At 40.7% G+C, this 12,689-nt stretch overlaps 1 protein-coding gene across 1 annotated transcript in view; it reads left to right on the top strand.

Moving 5' to 3' along the window:
- The first annotated feature begins 1,210 nt into the window (after nucleotides 1-1,210).
- The window catches only part of BASP1 (brain abundant membrane attached signal protein 1), a 78,435-nt gene continuing 66,956 nt past the window's right edge, over nucleotides 1,211-12,689 (top strand). Inside the window, exon 1 of the mRNA XM_036742719.1 lies at nucleotides 1,211-1,494. The gene's annotated coding sequence lies outside the window, so the exon portion shown is untranslated. The remainder of the gene's footprint in view (nucleotides 1,495-12,689) is intronic.

Genomic DNA, 12,689 nt, shown 5'->3' with positions numbered 1-12,689 from the left:
CCTAATTTTAATTGCATTTAATTGCACAGACTCTGGATGGTGATGGCCACTTCTGAGATACAAATTCCTGTCTAAAACCCTGCTCCAATTAATCAATAATCCAGTTCTTCCTAGAATTTGAGGGAAATAGGAACGTTTCGGTAGTGCAGGAAGGGGGCGCCAAAATGCTGCAAATGGAAGTTCAAGTCCTGGACATTGAAGCTTTTTACCCCAAAGTAAATTTCGCTTTAATCAAATCTAACAGCTGTTAATTGAAAGTTTTCCTCCCTTTCATTTTTTTATTTCCTTCTTTCCAAAACGGAAGCCAGGTGTGCAGATTTCCCAACACGTTGTATTTGGGGAATTAATTGGTGTATCGGTTTTACATACTCGTGGCAGCTTTTTGCCAACATTAACTTGCCACAATTTGTCAGAGGTTGGAAACGTGCGGTTCTTTAGCTGGACAGCTGCTAGATGCCTCGAAATGATCCCTTCACTTGAGGCGTGGCTGCTCCCCACCCCCTTTTCTCTTTACCAGGACAGACCCGCTTCCTTGGCTTTTTTCTTCCTTTCTCTTGCTTTCCTAATTCCCTGTGCCTCTTGTCTTTGTCGGCGCCGGGGGCTAAGCAGAAGCACTCCCTTTCCCAGTCACAGTCCAGGCACTTGCGCGCATTTAGCCAACGGGCTCGTCGACCTCTGTTTATCTCCCCCGAAGTTGGAAGAGCCACGCTGCCGAGCCTCTGGCCTTCTGGGTGGTTCGGAGCTAAGACCATCTCGTCTACCGAAGAGAAGAAAAGGGATGTTTGCTGCCGTAGCGGTCTCAGTCTCATGCACTTCAGTCCCTCGGGCTGAGGGAACAATAACCTTCCCGTAGCCCCCCAAACACCAGTGTCTTCCCACGCCGAGAATTTCTGGCAATAGCGAGGGGGAAGAATCCTCTTCTCCCGAATGCTAGGATCCCCGCTAACTGGTAGCACTGTTTGAAAAGGTTAGCTGTTGCAAGCAAGGTACACTTATGGACCCTGCGTCCCAGAGCTCTTAGCACCTCTCCTTAAAACGTTGGGTCTCGACGCCCCCTTAAGACTGGGTGTGAGCGGGAGCGGAGTCTTTCCAATAAATAAAGCAATCAGAGCGGGGGGCGGGGGGGGGGGCAGCAAATACACACTCGGAGCTGGCGTGGCTTTTGAACTACCCATAGACTGTTACCAAGAGGCGAAGGGGGAGGGGAGGCAGGCGGGGAAGAGGGAGGGAACGAGGGAGGGGGGAAGGGAAGGAGGGAGGCAGGCGAGGGGAGGGAGAATGAGAAATGCAGAGGCAGCAGCGGCGGCGGCGGCAGTAGCAGCGGCGGCATTGCTCCAATAGGCTCCCCTCACTCCAGTCTCCGCTCTAGAGCCCGGGAGAGACATCCCGCCACCCAGCCCCAGCCGAGCGGACCCTAGGCTCCCCGAAGCTCTCTTGGTGACACCAGGGCGCACCTCACATACACCGAGGGGGCGGAAAAGAGAACAAATCCAGGTAAGGAGGAGCATCTCCTTTCTACCACTTAAACATTGCATACGTGGGGAAGCATTGCTTTGGAGCCCCTTTGCCTCCTGCCTCCCTTCTCTTCTCTCTCCTTCCCCGATCCCCTTCTTTCTTCCCCGGGAGCGGGAAGGTGGGGGGCTGAATTTGAAGGAGTGGAATGGGGGAAACGCCTCCACATTCAAACAGAGGAGCCGCCTGGCTGGGCTCAGGACGAGCCTCTGGCTTCTGTAAGGAGAGAGCTACGAATTAATGCCAGGCTTCCAACAGGATCGAAATAATTGTTCAAAGTTTGCTCTATTTGTAAAGACAGGGAGGCAAGGATTGGGATGGGAGTGATTAAATGTTGGGGAGGGGGGGTGCGGTGTGTAGTGGGTTGGAGAGCATAGCCATGGAGGGAAGCTATTGAATATAAAACACACACACACACACGCTTTAACTTGGGTGGAAAGCAGTTTTTTGAGGGTTTAAAAAAAGCATGTGTTAGTGGAGCGAATTAATGGTTCATGCTAGGGGTATGGCAGAGAGAAAAGATGGAGGGGCTCGAATGGGGGTGGAGATAGGGATGGGGTGGGGTGGGGGTGGGGAGGAGGAAGGGTGAAGAAATGGGGGATCTCTTGGTACCTTAACTAGAAGGGAGACGGGAATAGGGTGCTGCTTTTAGAAATTGGCTATATTTACCTGTGGCAGTTTTAGGATCTTTGACTTTGGGGAGCCAGGATATCAAGATATACAGGCATTAAAACATTAATCTGAAAACAAATGCTTAGCCACTCATAGCTCTAGCCTTCGACATGGCAATATTATCTTTCCACTAACCTATTGTAATTGTTGGATAATTAATTTATCCTTCCTAGTGTTAAGTAAAGGCGCTCCGTGTTTTTAATTCAGTGACTGGTCACTGGTGTATCTGCTTGGAATTGACAGCATGCTAGCTGCGCGGAAACGGGGTTTAATCCCACTGTGGTCAACGCTTTATGCAAATGTTTGAGGTTTAGCGGCTTGTGCCTAAACCGAACTAACGCTGCAATCAGCCTTCGGTTCCCGCCCTCCTCGCCCTCCCTTCATTCTCTCCCACCAAACCTCTACCCCCTCCACCCCCCAACCAAATTTACAGAGCCGGATGACTATCGCATTTCTTAATTGCAAGCAAACTGCCTGGCTCGGAAGCGCAGTTTTTCCATGAATATTCATCGAATGCTTTGCTGGGATCCTTATCCCCGTGCTACCATAAAGATTTCAGCCATGAAACTACATGGACTCCGCCTGTCCCTGTAATTTTTTCCTGCACTGAAGCAAACAGCATCTATACATTTTTAGAATAATCTGTATGAATACCATGACCCTACTTCCCCTGAAGCTTCTTCCCAGATGTTTAGTTTGTTGAGTAAACACTCAAACATCAATGTCTTTCTTGTATGCCCGGCTGAATCCACCCCAAGATATTGCTGCTCTTGCTAATAGACCAGTACTGCGGTGAAAATGAATGAAACTGGACTGTAATTACCTATTCCTTTGTCTTTGCCTCACGCATGCGCCAGAGAGCTGGGTGTGGAGAGGGACATAGGCAGCTTGATCCTCTCCATCACTAACCAACCTCGCATCAGAAGCGGTGGAACAAAGGCCTAAATGTTGCCTTAGACCCAGGGATGTAATGGCAGGTCTTTGGGGGAAGGAGGGGAACGTTCTTTTCCTACAGGATGTCATTTCTTGCTTTCTTAATGATGAATGTGACAATGTTAAAATTTTTTAAAAATCCAACTATATCCCTAAAATATTAAAGGTGCAATTTACTGTGTCCTGTCTTTCTATACTTATTAATAAATGACAGCTTCCCTTCTCCAGTATTTTATTACAAGTAACGATACTACTTATAGTATCTATCTTTTCATCCTTTGTCCTCCCGCACATGATTTTCTATTGGATCATTTGATTAAATCAGATCTGCTGACCATGAAGTGATCTGGGTGGTGCCTCTGGCATCACTGCTTAGGGAAGTTTACTACTGGAAAGCACACAAACAAGATGGCCTTCAAAATCTAGTGAAGAGAAAATGGTTACTTTTCTGAACATGTAGTTTAAACCTTTATGTTATTTTCGTTTCCATGTTATTGATAGTCTGTGTCCTTAAAGAATGGCAAAATGGAAATGCTAATTGACTGTGGAGACGTTTAGAGTGAGGGCAATTGTTCCTATAAGGTTCCATAGTGTTAACAAGCAGCATGGCCCAAATCAAATCACATTGGTTGTTGGATGCTGGCCCTTCACCAGATTCTTAAAAGCTTTAGGCTTCTAGATTTTTGTGGTCTATTAAATGGATGCCTCTTAGTGTGCTTACAAATAAAAAGATTAAAATTTTCTCTTATATAATGGTTGTGTCTTGATTATGAAGTGTTTATACATCTAAATTCTAGTAATCTTTAACAGCTACAAAATGTAGCTGGATGGGTTAACATAGAACTTGCTTATGGTACTTGATTATATTGTTTTCTGACCCAAAATTTCACTATTCACCAGAAGTTTCATATATAAGGTCAGGTCACATGTCTCAAGTTCTGAAAAGGAGAAAAAGAAGCCCAGTTGCTCCACCATTTTACAGTCAGTTATTTGGGAGGGCCATTGAAGATTGGAAGGGTGGGGTGAGTTATATTTTGTTCTTTTACAAAATCCTAAATTCAGTAAATCTTGGATTTTAAAATAATCTTTTTTGTTCATTACAATCAACCAACTACTTTATTTTCCCTTTCAATGTCCTTATGGCTTCTTTTAGTTTTTTACTACTACTCTGCAAGGAAATAGGAGTTGAAATGGAGACAATTGTCAGTATATATTGATAGCCAATTATTAATATTTTGCTAGTGATATAAGATTGAAAAATTTATTCTTGTGCTTTTGCTATGGAGTTTGAAGTAGACAACTATTTTTCAGATACACCTGAATTTGAAAAGTTCAACCCAACAAAATAGGAGCCCCAAGGTTTGTTTAGTAGTTTCGCCTATCAAACCAAGATGACTTGTGTTCAAATCCAACCTCTGACACATTGGCTGTGGGAGGACACTGGGTAAATCACATAGCTTTTCAGTGCCCTAGGAAGCTCTTTATACTATAAATGAGAAGGCACTGAACTGCATTAGTGGATGGAGATTCCTTAATCAGCCCTATACCAAATGAAATCACAGGTCCAATTCCTAAGTTCTTGTGTTTGCCCTCAAAGTTGAGACTTGGGGCTCTGTATCAAAGGTACTTAATTTTAAATTGAAAAGTTTGGGGGTGGTAGTGGTGGTGGTGATTATTTCACAGAACAAACGTAATGTCTAAAAATGATGTATATTGTCTCTCCAGTTTTTATTTCAGATAAACCACAATTCATGGTCAAGATAAAGTGTGCCAATACTGGGGACAAGTATGACTTTTGGGAAGGAGGGAATTATCTCTGTAAACCCAATAGATTTTTTGTAAGGTGTAGTAGTATTTGTGTTTGTATCTAACTGCATGATCTCATTTGTATCAGCTTGAATTTATGATTTAGTAATTACATTGTGTGAAAATAAAATTTATTTTATGACACAAAAGCCAACTATCCTAGGATGTCCTGTTGCAGCATTTTCATGCTGCTTTTGAAATTTGATTGTGTTTTCTTAAGTTTTTTTTCTTATAGCTTAAAAAGTGGGGCTATACAGTCTGCTAGTGTGCCATTCCCCTAAAGAAATGGGACCCATTGAAAATATCGACCTACTTCCCACTTAAAAAACACATTACTTTTAGAAATTTAAGAAAGAGGGATTCATAATAACTGCTATTAAACTAGGTGAATCAGTGGGATAAGTAATAGAAAAGATTTAAAAAATTGGCCCTGTTTTATATCAATGCCTTCATGTGACATTCAGATAGAAATAATATACATGTATGTGTTATATACATATAAATATATTATATACATTGTGTGCATGTGTGTGTGTGTGTGTACACACATCAACTAAAAAAGAAATTGCTTAGGTATATAATAACCCATATTAGCCCCATATTCTTTTCAGAAGAACTGTGTTGATCTAAGTCCTTTCTGGGACCCTCCAATCTGTGGTACAAACCTTATTAATTTACCTCCCTGTCTAACAAGATTACCATTTACTTAATGGTATCCTCACCTAGTTAAACTAGAGTGCAAACAGTTCAGAAATAATCTTAAGTATGTGGATGAGCTTGTACTGCCTTCAGGCACCCAAAAGATATCTTTGATCTTGTCTTCAAATGGTTGGTAAACCTTGGATTTTACTAAGTCAAGCTCAGGGCACAGCTTGCTTGCTGGGCCTTAACTGTGGAAAACAGTGTTTCTCTTAATAGTATCTTGACAAGGTGCAGTAGCTGTTTTTTTTGTGTCTTTATGAATTTAGGCAAGGTAATATACTTTCTCCTTTGGCTCAATTTTGGCAAACTTCTGGAAATGTATAGCTGGGGAATGATCTTTTCTCATTCCAGTTCTGTTTGTTGGAGACTTCCTTGGTAAGTTTTTTTTTTTGACACATTTGTTCTGTTAAGGTATCACTCTTGAAATTCTATTTGTCTGTTACAAGTTATGGAGTAACACATTCATAATTACTGTACACTCAGGAAGTATTCTATTTTATGTTTAATTCTCCACACTTGAAGAAGAAAAATTTTAAAATTTCTCCAAACAAGTTGGAGAACTAGGAAGGTGCTTTGATTACTTTGTCGATTTCCTAGCATGGTTCTGTGCACACAACAAAGTGCTTAATGTTTGTCAAGGATGTGCTGATGTTGGAGAATAAGCATAGGTAGAGTGTTTTCAAAGAGGCACAGTTCACACTCAGTCGTGCAACATTCTTTCACATGGAGTAATGGGTTTATGACATCTGTCTTACAGTTTTTCCTCACTGGAAGCCAGAGTGATTAGAAATTTTATGTGTATTTCCTTCCTTAAAGCCATAAAGATTTGACTAACTCTAGCCTAAAGCAACTACTTCTTTCTTGAACCCTGGCTATGGAAACAGAAGAAACTGATATTGACAAACCAAAGCTGTCAGTGGCAATGGGATTGGAATGAGGAGAGAAATCTAGGAATAAATTCCTGAAAGCATTAGAGGTTTAGAAATGGAAACCATCTGCAACACAACAGGTGCTCAAACATTTTTCAAAGGAAAATTTTTCAAGATAATATCAGAAAATGGTGTTTAGTTGTGAATGAAAAGCACTTAGGGAGCATATGTCCCATATCATTTTAGAATTTCCTAGATTTGCTCTTTGATTGGTTTTTGATCCTTGTTAGGACTAGTAAGGCACTGAAATTCATTGAACTTAACTGGATTCCAGTGGTTTTATGAATGTCTACTTTTAACAGACTTGTTTCTTTAGAAGACATTGCTGTAGTTTTTTGGATAAAGTGATGTAAAAGGCCTATGATTTATGAATGTAGACATCCTATAACATTTCTTTTTTTTTTAATCTTTTTTAAAAAAATTTATTTATTTAACATATTTAGTTTTCAGCATTGATTTTCACAAGAGTTTGAATTACAAATTTTGTGCCCATTTCTACGCTCCCCCTCACTCCAAGATGGTGTAAGATGGTTGCCCTGTTCCCCAGTCAGCCCTCCCTTCTGTCATTCCACTCCCCGTCCATCCCCTTTTCCCTTCCTTTCTTGTAGGGCAAGATAAATTTCTATGCCCCATTGCCTGTATATCTTATTTTCTAGTTGCATGCAAAAACTTTTTTTTTTGTTTTTGAACATCTGTTTTTAAGACTTTGAGTTCCAAATTCTCTCCCCTCTTCCCTTCCCACCCACCCTCCCTAAGAAGTCAAGCAATTCAACATAGGCCACATGTGTATCATTATCCTATAACATTTCTAATGTCAAATCTCACTAATCTTGCAAAAGTTTTTGCGTATTTATTTGTTAACCCATAATAGATACTATAGCTCATTTTCCTTTTGGGTATAGGCTCACACATCTCTGAATGCAATCCTTGCACCTGTTGGGAAGTAGAAGTAGATTATTCTAAAGAGTGGCAATATGGTCTAATTGATGGAAAACCCTTTTAAGCCCTTGCCTTGATGTAGAAGTGACTTTGAAAAATATAGAGAGGTGGTCTCTTCAATAGTTTCTTTATCTCTAAATTAGGGGAACCTAACGTGGCTCACAGGATGGCATGTGGATTTGGGGAACGAGCTATTTGCCCAAAACTTAAGAGTATGTGAAGGATTATAATGTGAAATTAGCCTGGAAAATTAGACTGGAGCTAGGTTGTTGAGGGATTTAAATGCCAGGCTGAGGGTCTTTTATTTTAAAGGGCACTGAAGGTTTTTGAGGAGGGGGACAAGGTTAGATCTCTTCTTTGGAGCAGATTATTTTGTTGTGAACATTAGAATGGAGCAGGAGGAGACCAGAGGCAAGGAAGTTTGTTAGGAGGCAGTTAGAATTTACAACTCTTGAGATAGACCGTCCTACTTATCAAGATGAAGGGAAACCCATATTAGATTAATAAACTGATTTGAGTATTTAATTCACTTAGGCCCCTGGAATTAATTGGTTAACTTCATTGCTAAAGGAATCAGTGCCATCAGCATTTGTAATAAGCACTCTAGTACTGCCAATAAGAGTGAATAAACCAATCTGGATTAAAAAAGTTCTACTTAAATTGATGCTGGCATCATTTCTGGCCCTACCCATAACCAAATAATCTTGAAGGTGATTTTTTCCCCCTTATAGTTGTCCCTCTGAATTTATGCTTCTACTTACCTAGCTTTCATTAGCAATGGTACAAAATATTATGCTGTTGCTTCTCAATAGTTTCTACATAGAGATATGGCGGTTCTTTTTTAGTGTCCAGAGGAAAGAGCCTTTGGGTCCAATATAGAAAACAAGCAGGACTGTACAGTTCTTAGAATAAAGGCTCGTGCTTTAATTCCTTATTCCTTTGCTTCTTCATATTTTTTAGTTTGGGTAAGGTGTATGAAGTTGGGTGGGTGCAGGAGCAGTTAACCTATTGGAATGATGCCACTTTTTGGCACCTTAAGGCTATTGTTACTAGTATTCCACAACTTACATAGAATGTTGGGTGCAAGGAAATTTATGCTTATAGACATGATATAACTAATCAATAGTAGGCTCAGGACTAAAACTTAGGTATAGTATCCTGGCTAAGTCCCTTGCTTTCCAACATTACAACACTCATTAGCAATTCTTTCCTTCTTTGCTCTTGGTAGGTGGTTAAAAAATGCTTATTGAGTGACTAGCACCCACTGACTATCTGGGTGGGGGCACTTGGTGTAAAAGAGAGTACTTAACTCTTTGCTTTAAACTAAAACTTAACCACTTGTGTAAAAGTTCTGGGCTTTGGCTCTTCCGTTGACTAGGTCTTTGTCTACAATTCCGTAGTAGTAGTAACAATCATCATCTTTCTCCCAGTTTTGTTGATGTGAGAAACGTGGTTTTGGGGATCACTGGACTTCCTAGGCAGGGCCAAAGTCCTGAAGAAGAACCCTGTGATAATCCCTAGGGAAGGCTGTACAGACCACAGGACTCCCAGAGGAAGACCAAGTGGTAGCCATCCCTTAATCTGTGGGGATCACAGGGCCTCCTAGGGGTCAGACCCTAAGGAAGACCCAAGTGATGGCCCCTTAGGATGGCAGTAAGATCACAAGGCTCCCGAGACAGGGCCGGAAGTCCCATGTGATGTCCCCTTAAGAAGGCCGTGCAGACCACAGGGTTCCCCAAGGGAATCCAGAGTGGTAGCCCTCTTAATACCGCAGTGGGGATCACAGGACACCCCAAGACAAGATCCAGGAGTAAGCCTGGCGAGCTTCCGCTGTCTGTTGCTTCCCTTCACTTGACCTTAGGAAAATCCATGTGATTTGCCCATTCACACCCAAAGAACTCAGGACCAGAGTGGGCAGAGGAAGGCATTTTATTACGTTCCCCGAGAGAGCAGGTGTAGTGCTCGCGGGAACACTAACCCTGATACAGCTGCAGGAGCAGGGGTAACCATTCCCTCCACTCCTGCTAGAGTCATGGTTAGTTTACAATCTTTGTTTTTTACATAGTTTTCCTAGGTTATACAGTTTATATAAATAGGATAATAAGGATACAGAAGCAAAAGTGAAGTTAATTAGATTTTCCTTGTATTAAACTATATTCTTTTACTTCCCCTACTTTCCCTCTTTAACATATGCAAATGATGCAAATCAGTAGGCCTGGATTCTTGACCAAGACCAGACCCTAGATAAGCTTGAACAGGTTCAAGTGGGTTTGGCCTCTCTAATTCCCCTTCTCAAAAAGTATGCACATGCGTACAAGCCTCTGACCTCTCACCTGACCGACCTTGAGGCCTGGTCTCTGCTAAAGCTGGGGTGGGGGAGGGCAGGGAAGCACACCTTCAGTTCTGTGGAAACAAAACTCCCCCTCCCATTTCTTACATTGATAAAGTGGGGAAAAGTTGAGCCAGTCTTTGGTATTTCAGATATTTTGGGTGAGTCTGTCTTTTGGAATCAGTCTTTGCATTTTTGGCATTTGAGGGCAGGTGATGCTGAGTGGAGACTGACTCAATAATTCCTGAGTTACTTGTTTATCTGGTGTGAAGCAAATAGGTTTTAGGAACCCCAGCAAATTATACAGAAAGGTTTAGATGATGAAGACATACTTGTTAAATATTACTACTTTTTACAAGCTAATTTACTTTTTTTCCCATAGAGGTTCATCAGCCACATGGAAAAGTCTTGAAGCTTGTGTTGGAGATGATTTTGCATTTCTGAAGCTCTCAACTTTTTAAATTTGAGAGGAAAAGGAGAGTTTTTAGGAGCCAAGCTGATTAAAGAGGGGAAACAAACTACTTTGTCTTATTTTTTGGGAACTCCAAGTGAGACAACAACTAATTTTTAGTCGTGCTGACTTGTAACCCATATCCCTTTACCTGCATAATCTCATCTAAATGAATATTGTTCATTATCAAATTGCAACAGTATTACCTCTCAATTTATAAAATTCTGTTTCAGCCAATTAGTAGCTCTGTGACTCATAGCCAGTAACTTAACCTCCCAGCCTCAGTTTCCACATCTAATAGCACCTACCTCATAGAGTTGTAAAGATCAAATGAGTTAGCTTGTAAAGTGATTTGTAGATCTTAAAGCACCATAAAATGTTAGCTCTAATTATGAGTGTGTATAGTAGTATACATGTTGTATAAATTGGATTGAAAGAAGTTAAATAAGTCCATTAAAATGTCAGGGTATGATTATGAAACAAGGTACTCCATTTGCCATAGAAAAACAGTGAATACTAGTTTCGACCCAGTGTCTTTTGCTCCTCTTCCATTTTTCTCCTACATGGGAGGAGATGAATCTATTTTAAATGCTTGCATTCTTTTTTCTCTTTAAATTCCCAGTTACTGTAAGTGGTATTATGCACTGGGAATTCTCCAAATAAGCACATGGTAGTAACCCTAAAAAGAATGTCCTCTATTTAATGCTGACTGCTTTTGAAGAATGTCATAAAGATCAGCAGGGGCACTTCTTGCAGATTAGAAAAAGCCAGGGATTGAATTACTGACAAAATGTCTCCTTTTGACTCAGCAGACACATTTACAGAAAAGTGATAAATACAGCTTAATTGGTTTACAAGTGAAATCAGTGCTATAGTGAGTACTGGAACCATTTTTGCTAAAAATAATAATATTGGGGCAACTAGGTGGTACAGTGAATAGAGCACCAGCCCTGGAGTCAGGAGGACTTGAGTTCAAATTCGGCCACTTGACACATTTACTAGCTGTGTGACCTTAGGCAAGTCACTTAACCCCAATTGCCCTGCTTTTTCCCCTCCAAAAAAAATCCTTTATAGAGCTGCAATAAATTTTAGAGAAAATTTAACTCAATCCCTTTTGCAGATGAAGTCCAAATAAGTTAGGTGACTCACACCATAGACTACACTGAGTTCCACCTTTTGATGCCTTTCTACATATAATGAAAAAACTGGGAAATCTTAAGTTTCTGCCCTACTTATTGTCTTCTCCCCGCCCCCCCCCCCCCCCCCAAAAAAACCTTGTAATTTCTGGCCATCTATGTTACTGACTTTGTCATTCTACCTTTCCTTGCTCAGTAATCTACTCTTTCTTTTCAATGATTGAAAATCTACTCACCTTTAAAACAACTCAAGGTCTAGATCTTAGAATCAATTGCAGGAAATATTAATGGCTTTTACCGTGGGCTAGTTAACTGTCAGCTAAGCCATTCAAATTGCTTGCGTTCTTCTGGGTGGGAAAAGTCTAGGAAAGTGCCTAAGGTGTCACCTGCCTAAGCACAAGCACTTTACAAATGTTAACTCTTTTCTTCCCCCAAACCCTAGGAAGTAGACCCTATCCCCATCATACAGTTATTTCCATTTGGAGGCAGAGGAGAAATGAGTTGCCCCAGGACACACAGCTGCTAAGCTTTGTGCTTTAGGGAAATTTGAGGTGGTAGAATTAAAATTGCAAAATTAGGATGCAGCCAGAATGTGGAAGGACTTTAATTCTAATATGTGGAGTTTACTTTAGGAACAATAGAGAGCCACTAATGATTTTTGAGCAGGGTAGTGAGGTAAAATTTCTTCTATAAGATTATTTTGGGAGCTTTCAGTATATTTTATTGGAAAAGGGAGAAATGAGAGGCCTGGAGACCAGTTAGGCTGTGGAGGTAGGACCTAGAATCTTAAGATTTAGGATAAGAAAGGATCTTTCAGAACACCTAATCTAATCTCTTCATTTTAAAGATTAGAGTTGAATTTAAGTAATTTAAGGTCAACAGAATTATTACTTGCCTAAGGTCATACATATTGTCTTGGATCACACATTTAGAACTCATCCAATGTGACCTCATTTTCTAAATGTGTAAACTGAGTTTCATGGGCTAAGGTAAGGTCTGACATTTATCACTTAATGTCCTCTATTGTTTTTCCCATATCAATGTCCCTAACTAAGTCCTTAATTTCAAATTTATAGTGCATATCAACTGTACAGGAGTTTGGGGTGTGTGTGTCTGTGTGCATCTGTGTGTGAGGTTTTTTTTTTTTGGTGCGTGTGTATTTTTGAGTTCTATCTTGCCTTTTAAAAATAATAGAGAAAAGATGAAGAGGTTGAGGAATGGGGCTAGCTAGATTGGTGGAGTTGGAATAAGGGGAGTGAACAGTTTCTTAGAGTATAAGA

Source organism: Trichosurus vulpecula, chromosome 1 (genome assembly GCF_011100635.1).
Source record: "Trichosurus vulpecula isolate mTriVul1 chromosome 1, mTriVul1.pri, whole genome shotgun sequence".
NCBI classification, from domain to species: Eukaryota; Metazoa; Chordata; class Mammalia; order Diprotodontia; family Phalangeridae; genus Trichosurus; species Trichosurus vulpecula.
This window is presented reverse-complemented; position numbering and strand designations above follow the sequence as displayed.